At 44.2% G+C, this 22,294-nt stretch overlaps 1 protein-coding gene across 9 annotated transcripts in view; it reads right to left on the bottom strand.

The window, feature by feature from the left end:
• The window catches only part of LOC310756452 (contactin-4), a 536,818-nt gene that overhangs the window by 498,966 nt on the left and 15,558 nt on the right, over positions 1–22,294 (bottom strand). Inside the window, exon 1 of one of the 9 annotated variants that reach the window (XM_083600566.1) lies at positions 2–19. The exons of the other annotated variants lie outside the window; for them this stretch is intronic. The gene's annotated coding sequence lies outside the window, so the exon portion shown is untranslated. Of the gene's footprint in view, position 1; positions 20–22,294 lie in introns of those variants that run through there. 9 annotated transcript variants of the gene reach the window in all.

Genomic DNA, 22,294 nt, shown 5'->3' with positions numbered 1-22,294 from the left:
CATAGGAAGAAGGATCGAGTCTGATGCCCATCAGTTTGTTGTACCCTGTCGCACCATCACTGCTTCTTTTCATGGGGGGGGGGGGAGTCGCAATTTTGCATACCATAGTTCTCCCCTCCCCACTCCATTTCTGTAGGGAAATCTATTTGGCAGCAGCCCTTCCCTACTAGAGCACTCTCGCTCCTTATGCAAACTCTGTTTGGGTGGCAATCTCAGCCACCCCACCTTCTTCCACAGTCCAGTCCTGCATATTTGCTCAGAATCAGAGCATACACCGGTCCATCTACCTCAGTAGTGAAAACACGGGCTGGCAGCTGCTCTCCCAAGGTTTCAGGCAAAGGTCTCTTTCTCTCCCTCCCTGCCCTACCTGGAGATGCCAGGGATTGAACCTGGGACCTTCTGCATGCAAAGCTCTACCACTCTGAGCAAGTCCCACCGAGTTCAGCGGAGCTAATTTTACAGCCAGGTTAACAGAGCCCAGGTCTTGCAGCATCCGCTGCTGTCTTACCCCAGAGCAGGGCGCGGACAAACGTGCAAGGCAATTACTCTGAAGTAAGCGCGCGTGAAGTTTTTGTTTTTGAGCGGAGGCAAATCACGGGCCGCTACGCTTTGAACGACGGGGCTTCAAAGCAAACCGACCACGCAGCCGAAGTGCTGCAGGCGAAACTGCAAAACCCAGCAGACAGTTTGGCAAAACACCAGCCTCCACAAGCTCGAATGAGGGTCTCCATAAAAGGCGGATCTACACGGATCCTCATGGATCCTCCACTTTTTTAAAAATAATTCCAATAAATGCAGTGTCAAATCACACCTAGAAGGCACGCCTACAAACTGGACTATAAAAAACGTGGATCCAACACTTTGCCGCGCTGCAGCACCACAAAAACATGGATCCGAGGCACGGATCCTCATGAATTCATATGATTTTTATATTGAAACAAAATGAAAACACCATGCTACTGTAGACCACATCTTAATCTGTAGAAGGAACCAAAGAAATCACGCATCCACTGTTTCGTGGTGCCGCAATGGCGCAAAAACATGGTTAAAAAACACGGATCCTCATGAATCCTAATGATTTTTGCACTAGATCAGCCCAAACTCACTGTCAAATTACACATCATGGCCAGGGGCACAGCATCCACCACAGAAATCACAGGTCCATGGCTTCCTGGCCATACCGTGGCCCAAAAACGTGGTTTTCAAGCACGGATCCTCATGGATCCTCAAACTTTTTGCATTGGGCCAACCCAAAGTCACTGTCAAATCACACATCATAGCCAGGGGCACAGCCTACACCACAGAAAACTCGGATCCACTCCTGCCTGGCCATACTGTGGCCCAAAAACGTGGTTCCGAAGCACAGATCCTAATGGATCCTCATGATTTTTGCACTATATCAGCCCAAAGTCACCATCAGATCAAACATCATGGCCAGGAGCACAGCATCCACCACAAAAAACTCGGATCCACGGCTTCCTGGCCACTCCATGGCCCAAAAACGTGGTTTTCAAGCACGGATCCTCATGGATCCTCACACTTTTTGCATTGGGACAACCCAAACTCACCGTCAAATCACACATCATTCCCAGGGGCACAGCCTGCACCACAAAAATCACGGATCCACGGTTATCTGGCCACTCCGTGGCCCAAAAACGTGGTTTTCAAGCACGGATCCTCATGGATCCTCACGCTTTTTGCATTGGGCCAACCCAAACTCACCGTCAAATCACACATCATGTCCAGGGGCACAGCATCCACCACAAAAATCACGGATCCATGGTTATCTGGCCACTCCGTGGCCCAAAAACGTGGTTTTCAAGCACGGATCCTCATGGATCCTCATGATTTTTGCATTGGGCCAACCCAAACTCACCGTCAAATCACACATCATGTCCAGGGGCACAGCATCCACCACAAAAATCACGGATCCATGGTTATCTGGCCACCCCGTGGCCCAAAAACGTGGTTTTCAAGCACGGATCCTCATGGATCCTCATGATTTTTGCATTGGGCCAACCCAAACTCACCGTCAAATCACACATCATGTCCAGGGGCACAGCATCCACCACAAAAATCACGGATTCACGGTTATCTGGCCACTCCATGGCCCAAAAATGTGGTTTTCAAGGATGGATCCTCATGGATCCTCACGCTTTTTGCACTAGATCAGCGCAAAGTCACTGTCAAATCACACATGATTTCCAGGGGCACAGCTTACACCACAAAAATCACGGATCCACGGCTTCCTGGCCACTCCATGGCCCAAAAACGTGGTTTTCAAGCACGGATCCTCATGGATCCTCACGCTTTTTGCATTGGGCCAACCCAAACTCACCGTCAAATCACACATCATTCCCAGGGGCACAGCATCCACCACAAAAATCATGGATCCACGGCTTCCTGGCCATACCGTGGCCCGAAAACGTGGTTTTCAAGCACGGATCCTCATGGATCCTCATCCTTTTGCATTGGGCCAACACAAACTCAATGTCAAATCACACATCGTGTCCAGGGGCACAGCCTGCACCACAAAAATCACGGATCCACGGCTTCCTGGCCACTCCATGGCCCAAAAACGTGGTTTTCAAGCACGAATCCTCATGATTTTTGCACAAGATCAGCCCAAAGTCATCATCAGATCAAACAACATGGCCAGGGGCACAGCATCCACCACAAAAATCACAGATCCACGGCTTCCTGGCCATACCGTGGCCCAAAAATGTGGTTCCGAACCACGGATCCTCATGGATCCTAACGCTTTTTGCATTGGGCCAACCCAAAATCACTGTCAAATCACACATCATGTCCAGGGGCACAGCCTGCACCACAAAAATCACGGATCCACGGCTTCCTGGTCATACCGTGGCCCAAAAACGTGGTTTTCAAGCACGGATCCTCATGGATCCTCACGCTTTTTGCACTAGATCAGCCCAAATTCACCGTCAAATCACACATCATTCCCAGGGGCACAGCCCGGACCACAACAACTGACATCCACGGCTTCCTGGCCATACCGTGGCCCAAAAACGTTGTTTTGAAGCACGGATCCTCATGGATCCTTACGCTTTTCGCATTGGGCCAGGCCAAACTCACTGTCAAATCACACATTATGTCCAGGGGCACAGCCTGCACCACAAAAAACTCGGATCCACGGCTTCCTGGCAACTCCATAGCCCAAAAACATGGTTTTGAAGCACGCATCCTCATGGATCCTCATGCTTTTGGAGCATCTCCACGCCCATTGTTCTGCCCAGACACTGATGTCCAGCACCAAGGGCCTTTTGGTGGTTCCCTCACTGTGAGAAGCAAAGCGACAAGGAACCAGGCAGAGGGCCTTCTTGGTAGTGCCGCCTGCCCTGTGGAATGTCCTCCCATAGATGTCAAAGAGATAAACAACTACCTGACATTTAGAAGACATCTGATAGCAGCCCTGTTTAGGGACGTTTTTAATGTGTGACTTTTTAATGTATTTTTATTTCATTTTTTGGGGGGGAAGCCACCCAGAGTGGCTGGGGAAACCCAGCCAGATGGGCAGGGTACAAATATATTAGTAGTAGTAGTAGTAGTAGTAGTAGTAGTACTTTGTAGGATTTGATAATCTTTATAGGTCTTTTAAATTTCTAATCTATCTATATATCTATCCCCTCCCCCTTTTCCCTTTCTGTACTTCCCTATCCTTATAAAATTGAATATATATATATATATATATTTTTAAAATTTACGGCTCCACAGTTTTCTTGGTTGCCCCATATTCATTACCCGACCACCTATGCTGCTCATGGCCAGATCACTTTGGGGCACTGCCATGCTGTAAAAAGATTCTCATGAAGCACAGATCCCCATGGATCCTTAGGTTTTTTATGTTTGGTCACCCTGAAATCACTATCAAATCACACATGATGTATATGACCACAGAATGAACCACAAAAACCACAGAGCACAGCCAAGGAACAAACACTATATTAAATACTTTAATCCTCATGGATTGGCATGATTGTTAAATGGACTCCACCAAATTATATTGTAAGATCACACCAATGTCCATGGAATGACCGAAATACAAACACTATCTGAAATGGTTCTGCATTAGCAAGAACATTGAATTAAAATGACATTCATATTCATAGCTTCCACTGTGAAGAACAGCACCTGGAAATTTTTGACGCTGCTAAACCTCAAGAATATCCAAGGCAGAGATTGTGATGATCTTACCTGTGAATGTAAATTATCAAACCAACTAGATGGAGACCACCAAAGTAACCATGAAAAACAATCACCTGTCTTGCGTCAATTCAGCTACAAATGGTTCTGGGACAAAAGTTGGTTGCTTTGCGGGGGTGGTAATTATAAATGGAGGTTTAACTGCAAGTTTTCTTGCCAACAGATTTTGTCAGTGCAAACTTTGAAATAGGGGGTTTCCAACATGGTGCCCATGGGCATCATGGTGCCTGCTGACAGCTTTCCTGGAGTCCACCACGTGTTTTTAGAAAAAGAACAGGATTAGTGGTGAATTGTGCCCAGCATGACTTCAGATTGTTCATAGTACATTTGATTGACTGCAGGGACATATGAAGGGGCAGCGGGGTGATGGTGCCCCGGGGTGCCATGCTGGGGGGAGAGTGACAGTACGGTCGCTGTACCGGCTGCCGCTTGTGCGGCGTCCATGTGGGCTGCCGCTCTTGCGGCAACTGTACAGGCAGCCCCTCTCGCAGCGACCGTATGGGCCATATGGGCAGCTGCTCTCGCGGTGACTGTACAGGCTGCTGCTCGCGTAGCGTCCATACAGGCAGCCCCTCTCACGGCGGTCGTACAGGCTGTATGGGCAGCCGCTCTCCTGGCGACCATACGGGCTGCCACACGCACAGCAGCCATACGGGCTGCCATGCATGCACAGTCCGTACAGGACATTGTGTGCGCACCCATCAGCCAGGACTTGTTACCATATTATAGCTGCCACAAAATCTATCAGCATGCCACCAGAACCAGGGAAGCCTTGCCAGTTGCAGCTCACACAGTTGAAGTGAAATAAAAGACAGAAGAGTAGATCGGGAAGAAAGTTCCCCAGGCTGCAGGAAAAGATAACAGTAGCTCCAGCAGCTGACTCAGTGCAGGCTGCTGAGGGGTTTGACTCCTTAAGATCACCAACTGACTATGAGACACCTGGAAAGCACTCAGCCTCAGATGACCTCCACTCCAAAAAGTGGGAAAGAGGATTTAACAGTGACCAATATTGATTCTTTTGATAGCAGCCCCATATTCTCAACACAAAGTGAGAAGTGTTTGGACAAATCACTGTTTTGTACATCAGTTTCCCCATGGCACAACTGTACCTTCCCCACACTCAGTCTACAAACCATGGGACTTGTGGGTTCAGTTGGCAACATCCGTGTGTATGACTATGACATAACCACACTGAAAGGATCAAACTGGATAAATGATTGCATAATAGATGCCTTTCTTGCCTCCAGGGTGATCATGGCCAAAGAGCTAGGTCATGATGGAACAATTTTCCCACTTACCATACTTGCCACTTCATGCAGATATGTCAAAGATTGCCAGTGTAAGCTCTGAAGAACTGTTTGAGATTTGGAGTGCTAAAGAAAGATGTTTTGATTATTCCAGTAAATGACAGAGAAGTCCACTGGATACTGATAGTAATCATTTTTAAAAGGAAGACCGTGTTCTATCTAGATTCCAAACATGGATTGAACCACTCTGTGATTGATGCAATAACATCCAATTACAGTTCATACAAAAGGATATGGCTGCCATTAGACCCTGGATTGCAAAAGAAATAATACAGTACTGTGGGGAAACCTTTTTTTTAAAAAAGGAATATTTATTAATAATTTCAAAATTACAAAAAAAAAGAAAATAGAGAACAACTACAGTACATGAAAAGAGAAAAAAAAGAGAGAAAAACGCAAAAACATAAAAACCAATACAACAATACGGCAAAAAAGGAAATAAAACAAAAAACACAAATCCCGGGTTACATATCTCCAACTTCCATTTGCTTGTTTCATTGACCTCCTCACACCTCCCTTTTTGTATTCTAGTTTAGTTAATTATTTCAGCAAATTCTTTCCATCTTTCTCAATTTTTGTTAAATAATTTATCTTATCAATTTAACCTATTATTTAACTCAACAGATCCTTTCCATCTTTCCCCATATTCTGTTATTCAAATTACCTTAATTTATTTAACCTTGTCTTACCATAAAACGCCTTAAGGCTTAAAACTTAATGCTCAGTTATCCATAACTCCTGATATATTCTGCTAGAGTCATATAGTTTCCTTCCAACATTTTCCCTAATATTCATTCATTTTAGGCTAATTCCCCCAATAAAAAGTTTTCTTTATAAATTTTCTTCCAATCTTCATCCAGCGTCTCTTCTTCCTGGTCCCGGGTCGTGTCAGTCCTTACTGTCCATTCCATCTAGTCCATCAACCTGGAAGTCTTATGTCCGAGGCTCTTAAGTCTCTTCCATGCCCCTTCTGCAAATCTTCTTCTTTTTGTTTATACTTGCCCTTTTCCTTGTCGATTGTTGGTCTCTTTCTTAATTTCTTCCCTTTCTCATTGGGGAGCAGATCTCTGGGGGATTCAAATCCAAAATTGTCTCCATCTCCCTTCATCAAAGCCACCCATTCCCCACAGTTCCACTCTCCACAGTCATCAGTGTACTCCAAAAGATATTTAAAAGCATATTTCAAAGTCTCTCCAAAGTTAAGAACCTCCTCAGCTCCAGACTCCCCCTGGCCCACTCCAACTTCAATCTTCAATGACAGCGGTTTATGCTCCTGTAGGGCCTTGGGTCTCTCCATTTGTAATGTTTGAGATGCGGCCACATCCTCTTCCATTATCTTCTGCACTTGCCCAGTCAATAGAGGTTCATAGGTTGGTCCTTGAATGGTTTCTGTCTCAATATTCCCTGATTGTCCACAGTTATTAACCACAACAGTCACCAAGTCCATTTTCTCATTCATCAAATCCATCTTTTCATGCATCTGTTCCAGCAAGGCATTTGTCTTGCATAAAGCAAGCACCCAAACTTCCTTCCTGCTCATACTTAATCAAGGTCAAACAAGTCTGGTCCCACGATCTTAATCTGACAGTTGTTGAGTCCTCAAGTAGACTGTAGCAACAATTTAACAGGCTCCCTCTAGAGGAAGCAATTTCTATTTGTATCCATTTCTTTAAGGCAAGTCCAGCAAAGGAAAATTACTTTGATTTTTCAGATATTTTGTTTCATTAGAATGCAAAAGGCAACATTGGAATCAGTTTATTTCTCTTCTTTAGTTATCTGTCAAAATATTCCATTCACAGTCAATGAACCTCTCCCATTATTTCTGTCTCTGACACCCCGTTCCTGTGGGAAAACCTATTTCGAAAGACAAGACAAATATTTTCAAGTGGAAATTGATGCTGTTCCTCCCAAAGAGACAAATCTTGAACGAGAGTTACATTACTGTGTCTCGATCATGCCCAGAGGGATGGAAGGATACACTAACCTATTGCTCAGATATTTTACCTTCCTTGTTTGAAGGCTGCTGGTCACTATGTTTCTTGAAGGAAGGGTGCAGGAGGCCCAGTGGTGACCTAACTATGGTTTACTGTGAAGGAAACTGCAAGGACTGGTACCACTGCTTTCGCATAGGCATTGATTCAAAAGATCTTCCAGAGGTTTTCGTGTGTCCAGACTGAAAGGGATCTGGGAGTCTTAGTCGACCACAAGCTGAATATGAGTCAACAGTGTGATGTGGCAGCTAAGAACGCCAATGCAATTCTGGGCTGCATCAATAGGAGTATAGTGTCTAGATCAAGTGAAGGAATGCTAACACACTATTCTGGTTGGTCAGACCACACCTGAAATACTGTGTCCAGTTGAAGAAGGATATTGTCAAGCTGGAACATGTCCAGAGGAGGGTGACCAAAATGTAAAAGGTCTGGAATCCAAGCCCTATGAGGAGAGAATTAGGGAGCTGGATTTGTTTAATCTAGAGAAGAGAAGATTAAGGAGTGACATGATAGCCATGTTTAAATATTTGAAGGGATGTCATGTTGAAGAGGGAGCAAGCTTGTTTTCTGCTGTTCTAGAGACTAGGATGCAGAATAATGGATTCAAACTATGGGAAAAGAGATTCCACCTGGGCGCGGTAATCCAGTCAGGGAAAAAGGGAGGCATACTATGTTTAGGGCACTGTTTCCAGCCCCTTCCCCTTTTCGGGGTGAGCATAGTGGATCCTAAAAGGGGCTGCTCAGTCATGGATACAGCTGCTGAGCTGCTCAACTGCCTCATTCCTTGAGTCAGAACGACTGAACGCCCATGTGTCGGTTCATGACTAGGGGCTTCACATTCCTGCCCCCGTAGCCATTTAGTGATCGCCATGGGGGGAGGGTTTGGGGGGGTTGGGTTGGGTTTTTGGAAGATGCCTGTGCGTGAATTTGTTTTATGTGTGTAGATCAGTGCACACTGACCAACGCGCAGTCTTTGCAGTAGGGCTCTGTTCTGATGGCATGAGTAGTCACGACAAACTGGTGGATCCTATCTGCTGCAGCCTTCATCTGCCTTCACAGCCGTTGTAACACACTGCTTGTTATCACCCGTCTGTTCTGCTGTTGAGGACTTCTTGGATCATTCTTTGTCTAGCTCCTTCCCTGTTATGTACTAAGCTTGGATCCTAGAACAATAGGCAAGTAGGATCCTAGAATGCAAGAACTGATTGGCTTGCAGGAAAAGACCAATCAGGCTCCAGGAGGGAAGCAGAATCAGCCAGTCAGACGGGACTCATTGTGTAAATAATGTATATAAAAGCCTGAGGTTTTGGGGAAAATTCAGTCACTGTTTTACAAGCTGCAATAAAGAGCATGAAATCACTACAGGACTCTGAGCATATTTAATTTTCTTTGACCTTACCACCTTGGGTGACCCTGCTGGGAGTACGAGATTCCGAACGGCTTCGCTCACAAGGGTCATAGGAATGTGCAAGCCCACTCACCATGACAAGTGAGAGAACTGAGATAGATTGCACTGAGCCCTGGTCTCATTAGACAAAGTGTTCCACCAAAAAGGCTCTGGCTCTGGTTGAGGACAGCTGGATATGTTTTGGGCCAGGGACCACCAGTAGGTTGTTGTTAGATGAGCGTCACACTCATGGGGGTGTATTGGAAGATAATTCCCACAGATAAGAAAGGTCACAGACTGTTTAGGGCTTTAAAGATTAGCACCAAAACATTGAACCTGATTTGATACTCCACCTGGAGCCAATCCAGCTGATGAACAACCAACTGAATGTGGGCTCTCCACAAAGTCCAAGTAAGAACTCATGCATCTGCATTTTAGACCATTTGGAGTTTCTGGAGCAGTCTCAAGGGTAGCCCTGCATCTCTCTCTCACACACACTCACTCTCTCTCTCTCTATCACATTTATACCCTGCACTCCCCGGCTCAGGTGTACAGCAAGTTAAAGTAGTCTAGTAGAGTGGTGCCTCGCAAGATGAAATTAATTTGTTCCGCGAGTTTTGTCGTCTTGCGATTTTTTTCGTCCTGCGAAGCACGGTGTCGGAAAGGTTTGGAAAAGCTTCAAAAATCACCAAAGTCTTCAAAAACCTCAAAAAAGGCTACCACACCGCGTGCTACGAGTTGCTCCTCGAAGTCAAGTCGCAACTGTATTAACGGTGTTAAGAAAAAGGAAACAAACTTGCAAGACGTTTCCGTCTTGCGAAGCAAGCCCATAGGGAAAATTGTCTTGCGAAGCAGCTCAAAAAACCAAAAACCCTTTTGTCTTCCGAGTTTTCCGTCTTGCGAGGCATTCGTCTTGCGAGGTACCACTGTATGCAGGTGACTACTGCATGGATCACCATGGCTAGGTTTGAAAGGGACAGGTACGGTACCGATTGCCTAACCTGACATAGATTCGAAAATTCCAGTTTGGCTACATTTGTGACCAATGCCTCCATAGAGACAGAAGCATCCAGGATCACACAGGGACTCCTGATGGCAGCTACAGGTGACTATTGCGCCCCATGAAGAGCTGGGAGCTGGCAAACCAAACTGAAATTATTCTGGCCCAGCCATTGGACGCCCATCTTTAAAGGATAGAGATTCAGCTGACTACGTTTCCTCCATCCCAGCACACCCACCTAAAAATTGGCCAATATATCCAGGGTAGCATCTGGCCAGGGCCATGAAGCAGTAGATCCATGATGTTTGTGGTCAGATCTGTGGTTATGTACAAGATATGTGAATAAAGGGTGAATTTGGGGTTCCCCAATGCAAAAAGTGTGATGATCCGTGAGGATCCGTGCTTCAAAACCATGTTTTTGAGCCATGGAGTGGCCAGGAAGCCATGGATCCGTGATTTTTGTGGTGCAGGCTGTGCCCCTGGCCATGATGTGTGATTTGATGGTGAGTTTGGGCTGATCTAGTGCAAAAAGCGTGAGGATCCATGAGGATCCGTGCTTCAAAACCACCTTTTTTGGTCCACGATATGGCCAGGAAGCCGTGGATCTGAGTTTTTTGTTGTGCAGGCTGTGCCCCTGGACATGATGTGTGATTTGACAGTGAGTTTGGGTTGGCCCAAAGCAAAAAGCGTGAGGATCCATGAGGATCCGTGCTTCAAAACCACGTTTTTGGGCCACGGTGTGGCCAGGAAGCCGTGGATCCGTGATTTTTGTGGTGGATGTGGTGCCCCTGGCCATGATGTTCGATCTGATGGTGACTTTGGGCTGATCTAGTGCAAAAATCATGAGGATCCATGAGGATCCGTGCTTCGAAACCATGTTTTTGGTCCATGGCGTTGCCAGATAACCGTGGATCCGAGTTTTTTGTTGTGTAGGCTGTCCCCTGGATATGATGTGTGATTTGCCGTTGAGTTTTGGTTGGCCCAATGAAAAAAGCGTTAGGATCCGTGAGGATCCGACCTTCAAAAACACGTTTTTTGGCCATGGCGTTGCCAGATAACCGTGGATCCTAGTCTTTTGTGGTGCAGACTGTACCCCTGGACATGATGTGTGATTTGATGGTGAGTTTTGGTTGGCCCAATGCAAAAAGCGTTAGGATCCATGAGGATCCGTCCTTCAAAACCATGTTTTTGGGCCCTGGTGTTGCCAGGAAGCCGTGGATCTGAGTTTTTTTGTGGTGCAGGCTGTGCCCCTGGACATGATGTGTGATCTGACGGTGAGTTTGGGTTGGCCCAATGTGAAAAGCATGAGGATCCGTCCTTCAAAACCACGTTTTTGGGCTATGGTGTTGCCAGGAAGCCGTGGATCCGAGTTTTTGTGGTGCAGGCTGTGCCCCTGGCCATGATGTGTGATTTGACAGTGAGTTTGAGTTGTCCCAATGCAAAAAGTGTGAGGATCCGTGAGGATCCGTGCTTCGAAACCACGTTTTTGGGCCATGGTGTGGCCAGGAAGCCGTGGATCTCAGTTTTTTGTAGTGCAGGCTGTGCCCCTGGCCATGATGTGTGATTTGACAGTGAATTTGGGCTGATCTAGTGCAAAAAGCGTGAGGATCCGTGAGGATCCGTGCTTCAAAACCACGTTTTTGGTCCATGGTGTTGCCAGGAAGCGATGGATCTGAGTTTTCTGTGGTGCAGGCTGTGCCCCTGGACATGTTGTGTGATTTGACAGCGAGTTTCGGTTGGCCCAATACGAAAAGTGTGAGGATCCATGAGGATCCATGCTTCAAAACCACGTTTTTGGGCCGTGGTATGACCAGGAAGCCGTGGATCCGTGTTTTTTGTGGTGGAAGTTGTGCCCCTGGCCATGATGTTTGATGTGATGGTGACTTTGGGCTGATCTAGTGCAAAAATAATGAGGATCCATGAGGATCCATGCTTCAAAACCACGTTTTTGGGCCATGCCGTTGCCAGATGACCGTGGATCTGAGTTTTCTGTGGTGCAGGCTGTGCCCCTGGACATGATGTGTGACATGACAGTGAGTTTAGGGTAGCTCAATGCAAAAAGCGTGAGGATCCATGAGGATCCGTGCTTCAAAACCATGTTTTCGGGCCATGGATTTACCAGGAAGTCGTGGGTCCATGATTTTTGTGGTGCAGGCTGTGCTCCTGGCTATGATGTTGACAGTGTGTTTGGGGTGGCCCAATGCAAAAAGCATGACGATCCATGAGGATCCGTGGTCCGGAACCACGTTTTTGGGCCACGGTATGGCCAGGAAGCCGTGGATCCGTGATTTTTGTGGTGGATGCTGTGCCCCTGGCCATGATATTTGATCTGATGGTGACTTTGGGCTGGTCTTGTGCAAAAATCATGAGGATCCATGAGGATCCATGCTTCGGTACCACGTTTTTGAGCCACGGTATGGCCCGGCAGGCGTGGATCCGAGTTTTTTGTGGTGTAGGCTGTGCCCCTGGCTATGATATGTGATTTGACAGTGGGTTTGGGTTGGGCCAATGCAAAAATCATGAGGATCCATGAGGATCCGTGCTTCAAAACCACGTTTTTGAGCCACGGTATCGCCAGGAAGCCGTGGATCCGTTATTTTTGTGGTGGATGCTGTGCCCATGGCCATAATGTTTGATCTGATGGTGACTTTGGGCTGGTCTTGTGCAAAAATCATGAGGATCCATGAGGATCCATGCTTCGGTACCACGTTTTTGAGCCACAGTATGGCCCGGCAGGCGTGGATCCGAGTTTTTTGTGGTGTAGGCTGTGCCCCTGGCTATGATATATGATTTGACAGTGGGTTTGGGTTGGCCCAATGCAAAAAGCGTGAGGATCCATGAGGATCCGTGCTTTAAAACCACGTTTTTGGGCCATGCCACTGCCAGATAACTGTGGATCTCAGTTTTTTGTGGTGGATGCTGTGCCCCTGGACATGATGTGTGATTTGACGGTGAGTTTGGGTTGGCCCAATGCAAAAAGCGTGAGGATCCATGAGGATCCATGCTTGAAAACCACATTTTTGAGCCATGGAGTGGCCAGGAAGCCGTGGATCCGTGATTTTTGTGGTGCAAGCTGTGCCCCTGCAAATCATGTGTGATTTGACGGTGACTTTGGGCTGATATAGTGCAAAAAGTGTGAGGATCCATGAGGATCCGTGCTTGAAAACCACGTTTTTGGCCATGGAGTGGCAAGGAAGCCGTGGATCCAAGTTTTTTGTGGTGCAGGCTGTGCCCCTGGACATGATGTGTGATTTGACAGTGAGTTTGGGTTGTCCCAATGCAAAAAGCGTGAGGATCCATGAGGATCCGTGCTTGAAAACCACGTTTTTGGGCCATGGAGTGGCCAGGAAGCCGTGGATCCGAGTTTTTTTGTGGTGGATGCTGTGCCCCTGGACATGATGTGTGATTTGACAGTGAGTTTGGGTTGGCCCAATGCAAAAAGCGTGAGGATCCATGAGGATCCGTGCTTGAAAACCACGTTTTTGGGCCATGGAGTGTCCAGGAAGCCGTGGATCTGAGTTTTTTGTGGTGTAAGCTGTGCCCCTGGCCATGATGTGTGATTTGCCAGTGAGTTTGGGTTGGCCCAATGCAAAAAGCGTGAGGATCCATGAGGATCCGTGCTTGAAAACCACGTTTTTGGGCCATGGAGTGGCCAGGAAGCCGTGGATCCGTGTTTTTTGTGGTGCAGGCTGTGCCTCCGGACATCATGTGTGATTTGACGGTGAGTTTGGGTTGGCCCAATGCAAAAAGTGTGAGGATCCATGAGGATCCGTGCTTGAAAACCACGTTTTTGAGCCATGGAGTGGCCAGGAAGCCAAGGATCCGTAATTTTTGTGGTGCAGGTTGTGCCACTGGGAATGATGTGTGATTTGATGGTGAGTTTGGGTTGGCCCGATGCAAAAAGCGTGTGGATCCATGAAGATCCGTGCTTCAAAACCACGTTTTTGGGCCACGGTTTCGCCAGGAAGCCGTGGATCCGTGATTTTTGTGGTGGATGCTGTGCCCATGGCCATGATCTTTGATCTGATGGTGAGTTTGGGCTGATCTAGTGGAAAAATCATGAGGATCCATGAGGATCCGTGTTTTTTAACCATGTTTTTGCGCCCCTGCGCCGCCCCGAAACAGTGGATGCGTGATTTTTTTGATGCTTTCTACAGAGTAAGACATGGTCTACAGTATCATGGTGGTTTTATTTAATTTGAATGAAAAAATCATATGAATTCACAAGGATCCGTGTAGATCCGCCTTTTACGTTTTTCCATGTTGGATGAGGCCCTAAGCTACTGGAGGTCATGGGGCCCTTTATATGTCCAGCTGTCCTTTGTCAACCACAAATTGTCGCTGTTTTTTGTGTTGAATATAGGCTGTATGGTAATTTATGGACCTAATCGGTATCTAAAAAAATTTGCACATAATTGTTGAACTGAAATACAGTTGAGAAATATATTAATAATGAAATACAATTATGTATATTAATAGTGAAATAATTATTAAGCTCTAACTTAAAATGATTTTCTTATTCATAACAAACTTAATAACGCAAACTTAATAATGCATATTGGCATATGGCAATAACAAAAGTTCCTTTAGAAACACAGTTTACAAAGAATCACGATCTAGTCCTAGAAACTTGCTATAACTTGAAATTATAATAGGTGTAAATATACAGTGCAGACAACTACTAATAATAAATAGCTTTATTAATATGAAATTAATTGTTATAGCCTGTACAATGCAATTGTAGTTAATACAATGCATTTTTTTATATAAGTATCAATATTACCATAATAGTCCACATACTTCATTGGGACAGCAGACCTTTGTACCCTGTTACACTTAGTGAGTGTAAAAGACAGTGTTTCTAGTAATATGTCGCATTACAAATAATAGCAATACTATACACACCTGTACATAAAAATTATTTTACAGGACTAATTGTATTACTGCATCTAACCAATACCCATTCAACTGTATAATTTTATCATGATTCATTGTGTACTGTGTATACAAACAGTACACAAACATGATCTAAATTACAATACTTTCCTTCTTGCCTTTGCCAAAGCAAAGTCACTGATGATATCATCAAATGATAAACTGCTTAGCTTGTCACTTTCTATGTACATGAGGCTGAAGTAACATAATTTATCTTGAGACATTGTTGTTCCGAATTCATTTTTTATCTTCTTCAGCTGTGAAATGGATCTTTACAAATGGCAATTTGCAATCATCATTCAATGGAACATTCTCAGAATTGCTTCTACATTGGGGAATGCTGATTGGACATTGTTGTTGTTCTTTAGTCACTTAGTCGTGTCTGACTCTTTGTGACCTCATGGACCAGAGCACGCCAGGCACTCCTGTTTTCCACTGCCTCCTGCAATTTGGTCAAACTCACGTTAGTAGCTTTGAGAGCACTGTCCAACCATCTCGTCCTCTGCATATAAGTTAAATAAGCAAGGAGACAATATACAGCCTTGTTGTACTCCTTTCCCAATTTTGAGCCAATCTGTTGTTCCATATCTAGTTCTAACTGTTGCTTCTTGTCCCACATAGAGATTTCTCAGGAGACAGATGAGGTGGTCAGGCACTCCCATTTCTTAATTTGGAGCATATTCATTTCTTTTACTTATAATTTCATACACCTTCTATATTGAAAATTAAAATTATACCTTATAACCCTCCCTTCTCCTTCCTAGCGCCATCTTCCCCGGCAAAGCGGGTGCTTTAGGCACAGCCTCCAGCGCCCGCCTGAGCCCTGGGCAGGGTTCTGCTCGTTCCCTCGCTCACCCAGGGAGGTATCTGGGCAGCCTGGCCTGCTAAGCCTTACCCTCCCCCCTCCTGTCACTGGGCAGCGGCCAAGGTGGCCCCACCATGTGGGGTGTAGGCTGGGCGCAGGGGGGGGGGCGGCAGGAGGCGTTTGGAAGCTCCCGGACTGGCGGTTAGTCTCTTGCCTGTGCGCGTGGCGGGTGCGGTGGCTTCGGGTGGGCTGCGTGGCTTTGCCAGCATTTGCAGGCCAGCAGCTGCGGATGAGTTGTGCCTCTGTGTGCAACAAAGAGGAGAAGTTCTCCTTTAGAAGGCAGAACAGGCAAGAGCTGTCAGTATCACCTCATAACTCTGGTGTGGGGTGAAAGTATGTTAAATGGGAGATAAAGACGGGGCTTGCAAGTGTGCTGTTGGGAGGGTGGGAAGCGCAGCTGCTTTGTGTAGATGCAGAGGAGGCGGCTGCTTCCGAATTAAGCCTCCTAATTAAGCGGGGTCCCTCCCTGCCTCCCAGGTGGGGGCTGCCATTCCAGCCCCCGCTGCGGAGCTGCTGCTGCCAGGATTTCGGGTGAGTGCAAAGCCAGCGGCGGGGAAGGAGGGAAGGGGCTTTGCAAGGGGGTGGAGGTCCAGGATGGGAAGCCCCGGGACGGGAAGAGGCCGCCTGCACAAGTTCTGGATGGGGGAAGAGGAAGGAGGAAAGGGAGTTCTTTTTTTTTTTTTAAATAAATTTTTTATTGGTTTTTCAACACATATTAAAAGACAATACAACACAATACATAAACAAACAAACATATAAACACGTATAATTTCTTGATCTTTCTTTCTTGAAACCTTCTTTCAGCGACTTCCCCATACCTCCCCTTTCTGCATCCCTGTTTTAAATCATTCCAGCAACCCCTAATTTCAATTTCTTATAGCACCTTCTTTAACTCTTTTTTTTCATATCCAATTGTTTGTCACTGCAATTCTATTTTACATTACCCAAGACATTTTAACATTCATTAATTTTACAACAATTCTTAAGATAAACTTTAAATTTCTTCCAATCTTCTTCCACCGTCTCTTTCCCTTGGTCACGGATTCTGCCAGTCATCTCCGCCAGTCGCATGTAGTCGATCACCTTGGTCTGCCATTCTTCCAGTGTGGGTAGCTCTTGTGTCTTCCAATACTTTGCTAAGAGTACTCTTGCTGCTGTTGTAGCATACATAAAAAACGTCCTATCTTTCCTTGACACCAATTGGCCTACCATGCCCAGGAGGAAGGCTTCTGGTTTCTTCGTGAAAGTGCATTTAAGCACCTTTTTCATTTCATTATAAATCATTTCCCAGAAGACCTTGATCCTAGGGCACGTCCACCAAAGGTGGTAAAAGGTACCTTCAGTTTCCTTACATTTCCAACATTTATTATTGGGCGTATGGTAAATTTTTGCCAGCTTGACTGGGGTCATGTACCACCTATATATCATTTTCATAATGTTCTCTCTTAAGGCATTACATGCCGTGAACTTTATACCGGTGGTCCATAACTGTTCCCAGTCAGCAAACATAATGTTATGACCAATGTCTTGTGCCCATTTAATCATAGCTGATTTAACCGTCTCATCCTGTGTATTCCATTTCAACAGCAAGTTATACATTCTTGACAGATTCTTAGTATTGGGTTCCAATAGCTCTGTTTCTAATTTTGACCTCTCCACCTGGAAGCCAATTTTCCTGTCCTGTTTAAAAACTTCATTTATTTGGTAGTAATGAAGCCAGTCTCTTACTTTAGACTTCAATTTCTCATAACTCTGCAATTTCACTTTTCCCTCCTCATACTCTATAATTTCCCAATATTTTGGCCATTTGGATTCCATATTGAGTTTTTTCACTTCCTTAGCTTCCATTGGTGACAACCACCTGGGGGTTTTGTTTTCCAACAAATCTTTATATTGAATCCAAACATTATATAATGCTTTCCTGACAATATGGTTTTTGAAACCTTGATGGATTTTTACCTTGTCGTACCATAAATATGCATGCCAGCCAAATCTGTTATTGAACCCTTCCAAATCCAAAATGTCTGTATTTTCAAGAAGCAGCCAGTTTTTCAGCCAGCAAAAGGCCGCTGATTCATAATACAGCTTTAAGTCCGGCAGGGCAAACCCCCCTCTTTCTTTCGCATCAGTTAATATCTTAAATTTTATTCTGGGCTTTTTGCCCTGCCAGACAAATCTAAATATATCTTTTTGCCACCTCTTGAAACAATCCATTTTGTCCAAAATCTGCAATGTTTGAAACAAAAACAACATTCTCGGCAAGACATTCATCTTAATAACAGCAATTCGGCCCAACAAGGAAAGTCTTAAATTTGACCATATTTCTAGATCTTTCTTAACTTCTGTCCAACATTTCTCATAATTATCTTTAAATAAGTTCACATTCTTAGATGTCAAATTAATCCCCAGGTATTTCACCTTCTTTGCTACCGTTAAACCAGTTTCACTCTGAAACTTCTCCCTTTCAACAGCTGTTAAATTTTTGTCCAGTACTTTCGTTTTCTGTTTGTTCAGCTTAAAGCCTGCTACTTGACCAAATACTTGTATTAGTTCTAAAACTCTTTTCGTACTAGTGTCTGGCTCTTGCAAGGTTAAAACTAGATCATCTGCAAATGCTCTCAGTTTATACTGTTTAGCTCCGACCTGAACCCCCTTAACCAGCTGGTCCTCTCTAATCATGTTTAATAAGACCTCCAGGACCGGTATGAAAAGTAGTGGGGATATTGGGCACCCCTGTCGTGTCCCTTTCTCAATAGCAAATTCTTCTGTAACCACATTATTTACAATCAATTTTGCTTTTTGTTCCGAATAAATTGCACTTATACCATTTTCAAAACCTTGGCCTACCCCCATCCCTTGGAGATTCTTTTTCATAAAATTCCAAGAAATATTGTCAAAGGCTTTCTCCGCATCCACAAATATTAAAACTGCCTTAGTATTAATATTAACTTCCAGTAATTCCATAATGTCTATTACGTTTCTCACATTATCTGATAAGTGTCTTCCTGGAAGAAAGCCCGCTTGGTCTTTATGGATCTCCCCCACCAAAACTCTTTTCAATCTTTTTGCCAAAATGTCTGCAAAAATTTTGTAATCCACATTGAGTAGTGATATAGGGCGGTAGTTCTTAACCTGGTTCTTTTCAGTCTCTGTCTTTGGTATAAGTGTAATATAAGCTTCTTTCCACGATTCAGGTGCCTTCTTCCCCTCTAAAATTTCATTGCAGACCTCCTTCAACGGTTGTATAAGCCATTCTTTCAGAGCTTTGTAGTATCTGGAGGTCAGTCCATCAGGTCCTGGAGATTTTCCCAATTGCATATTTTGAATGGCTCCCTCAATTTCTTGATCAGTTATCTTCTGGTTCAAGATCACTCTACTTTGTTCAGAAATTTTTTGTAATCCATACTTTTTAAGAAATTCTTCTATTTCTATTTCATTCACCGGCCCTTGTGCATAAAGTCTCCTGAAATAGCTCTGAAAACAGTTTCTAATCTCATTTGGTTTGTAAATGTTCTTTCCCTCCACTTCTAAGTTTGTGACCGTATTCTGTTTTTGTCTCTTCTTCAATTGCCATGCCAAAAGTTTCCCACATTTATCTGCCGATTCAAATGTCTTTTGTCTCATTTGTTTTATTTTCCATTCTATCTCTTGGTTCATCAGTTCCATATATTGTCTCTGGTAAAACTTAATTTCTCTCAAAATTTCATGTGACTTTGGTTTGGATCTCAATCTTTTTTCTCCTTCTTTTATCTTTTCCAAAATCTTGTCCTTTTGCTCATTCTGTCTCTTCCTTTTTATGGCATTCTGTTGTATTAAAAATCCTCGCATGACGGCTTTACTTGCGTCCCAAATTACTCTTTTTTCCACTTCTGTTCTCAGATTTATCTCAAAATAGTCCTTTACCACTTTCTGGGCCTTTTGGTACACCTCTTCATCTCTAAACAGGGAGTCATTCAACCTCCATCTAAAGGAACCAGCTGTTGTTGGGTTCATCTCCATCTTTACAGCATTATGGTCGGAACAAGTCTTTGGGCAGATTTCCACTTTCTTAATCTTTGATGCCATCCCACTAGTTACCCATATTTGGTCAATTCTAGTCCAAGTCATTTTTGCCTCAGAAAAGAAAGTTCCCTCTCTCTCAAGAGGGTTCCTTGTTCTCCAAATATCAATCAAATTCATATTATCAGTCATTTCAAAAAAGGTCTTAGGTAGTCTCCCATCCTTGGAGACCACCTGTCTTTGTGCTTTGTCCATATTTGTGGAGACGACTCCGTTCATATCTCCCATTAAAATTACATTATAATCCAAATAGTCCGTTAATGTCTCATGCAATTTCTTAAAAAATTCTGACTTCCCTTCGTTCGGTGCGTAAACTCCTATTATTAATAATTTTTCTCCTTGAACTTGAATTTCAATTGCCAAATATCTTCCTTGTTCATCTTTAAATATTAATTTAGGAACCAACTTTTCCTTTGCATAAATCACCACTCCTCTTTTCTTCACTTTATCAGATGAAATAAATTCTTGAAAGGGACTATGCACTACAGGCTGAGGTTCACCAGTCAGAAGACTGGAGGTCTTGAAATCTTTGCAGATGCAAGTTTTGGAAGTGACACCACGGATGGTACAAGCACTTCTGGAGTATGCTACATGTACAACCACTGCCTGTTTGACTGGTTGTGCAAAAAGCAGACAACAGTTAGCCTAAGTTCCTGTGAAGCAGAACTCAATGCTCTGTCATTTTCACTCATGGATTGTGAATGGTTGATGCAACTGTTTAAGGACATTGGGGTTTCTGTGAAATGTCCTATACAAGTGTATCAAGACAATAGATCTTGTTTGGCTTTGCTGAACTCGGAGAGTTGCAAGCAAAGGACCAAGTACTTGCAGATTAAGCTACATCGTGCAAGAGAGTGCATTCAGAAAGGACTCATTCAGGTGTCCTACATGCCAGGAAATGAAATTCCTGCTGATCTGTTGTCTAAGGTTGTTAACAGAGAACAACTGAAGGTTTACGCAGAAAGGTTGCAATTGGGTTGAACCACAGGTACTACAGGTTACACGGAAAGGGGGAGGATGTTAGGATATTTCCGTTCCACCTTAAAAGGGAGCAGGATGTTTGTATAACAGCCTGCGTAAGTTCCTGTCTCACAGGATGTTTATGTTGTAAGTTCGTTTCGTTTTCTGCTGTCTTGCCTGAGCAGTCGGAGCAGACGGTCATGTCTCCTTTGTTCTGACCAACGCCTAATAAACTGTAAATATGCATGTCCTGCTCTCATGCTTGTGCAACTTTTTGCTGTGTGAATTCTGCTGTTATAGTGTGCACTAAGCCTGAGGCTTAGTGTCGCTGAATTGCTGATATTGCCTGACTACGGGAGGTTGATGGATCGTCCGGCACCGAGCTTGGGGGCATCAGATGGACTTTATCTCCCTGGCAGTATCCCAACAGTCCTAATCTTTTATTAATAAGTAATTTTCGGTGCACTCTGGTCACGTGGGTTTCTTGTAGACAAATCAAGTCCAATTGTTCTTTTTTTAAAATATGAAACACCTCCCTCCTTTTTCTGGGGAGATTCAGTCCATTACAATTCCAGCTTAAAATTTGCAGAGACATCTTGTTATTTACTTTGTTACTCCTCCAACTGCTCCAAGCAGACCTTCTTCTGTTGGTGTTTTAATTCCAAAAGATAAGTTTGAAATGTCTGGTATTTCTGCTAAGTCTGTAGTGTCCACCGTTTCCTTCCAGAGGTCCTCCTCATTCCTTGCCAAAAATTGTTCTTTGTCTTGCACTGTTTTTATCTTAATTTTCTTTCCTTTGTAGTTGAAAGACAGGCCTTGCGGAAACTCCCATCTGAATGGTATGTTGTTCTTTCTCAGTAAGGTGACCAAGTCCTTGTAGTAGGTCCTCACTTCCAAGATATATTTAGGAATATCTTTGAAGATCTGCACACGAAAGTCTTCAATCTCAAGAGCTCTTTGAAAATGTAAATTTAATATCTTGTCTCTCTCCTCCTGAGATCTCAGAGTTATTAAACAGTCTCTAGGGCTCTTTCTGTTTTGTTTCCTGCCCAGTCTGAAAGCAGTTATTATCTTAAATTCCTCTTCTTTCAAGCTGTCCTGCCAAAATTCCAGAAATTCTTTTGTAAGATATTCTATCAAATTGTCCTTTTCATTTTCTGGAATCAATCTTAATCTTAAATTTCTACTTTTCCTCTGTAATTCCAGTAAAGACAGGGCAGCATCATGTTCTTCTAGCTTTTTACAGACTGGCACCAACTTTTCCTGTGTGGTTCCTGCAGACACTTTTGCTTCCTCTGCAGAAGTTTTCGCTTCCTCTGCAATCTTTCTAGTTGCCTCGCTTTCTTGAACTAATTTATTTATTGTCTCTGTGTTTTTATCTATTTTTGTTGACAGTTCAGTCAGTTGTTTAGAATTTTCAGTGCTTTGCTTTGTGAGAGCTTCCAAAGATTCATTTATTTTAACAAGTGCATTTGCCACTGCCACAGTATCCATGGGAGAAGTTGTAGCAGCCACAATTGGATTTGTTACTGAGGCCCTTCTCTTATGGTCAACTTTGCTCTTAGC

The sequence above is a fragment of the Podarcis filfolensis genome (assembly GCF_964270895.1).
Source record: "Podarcis filfolensis genome assembly, chromosome: 2".
NCBI lineage: Eukaryota > Metazoa > Chordata > Lepidosauria > Squamata > Lacertidae > Podarcis > Podarcis filfolensis.
This window is presented reverse-complemented; position numbering and strand designations above follow the sequence as displayed.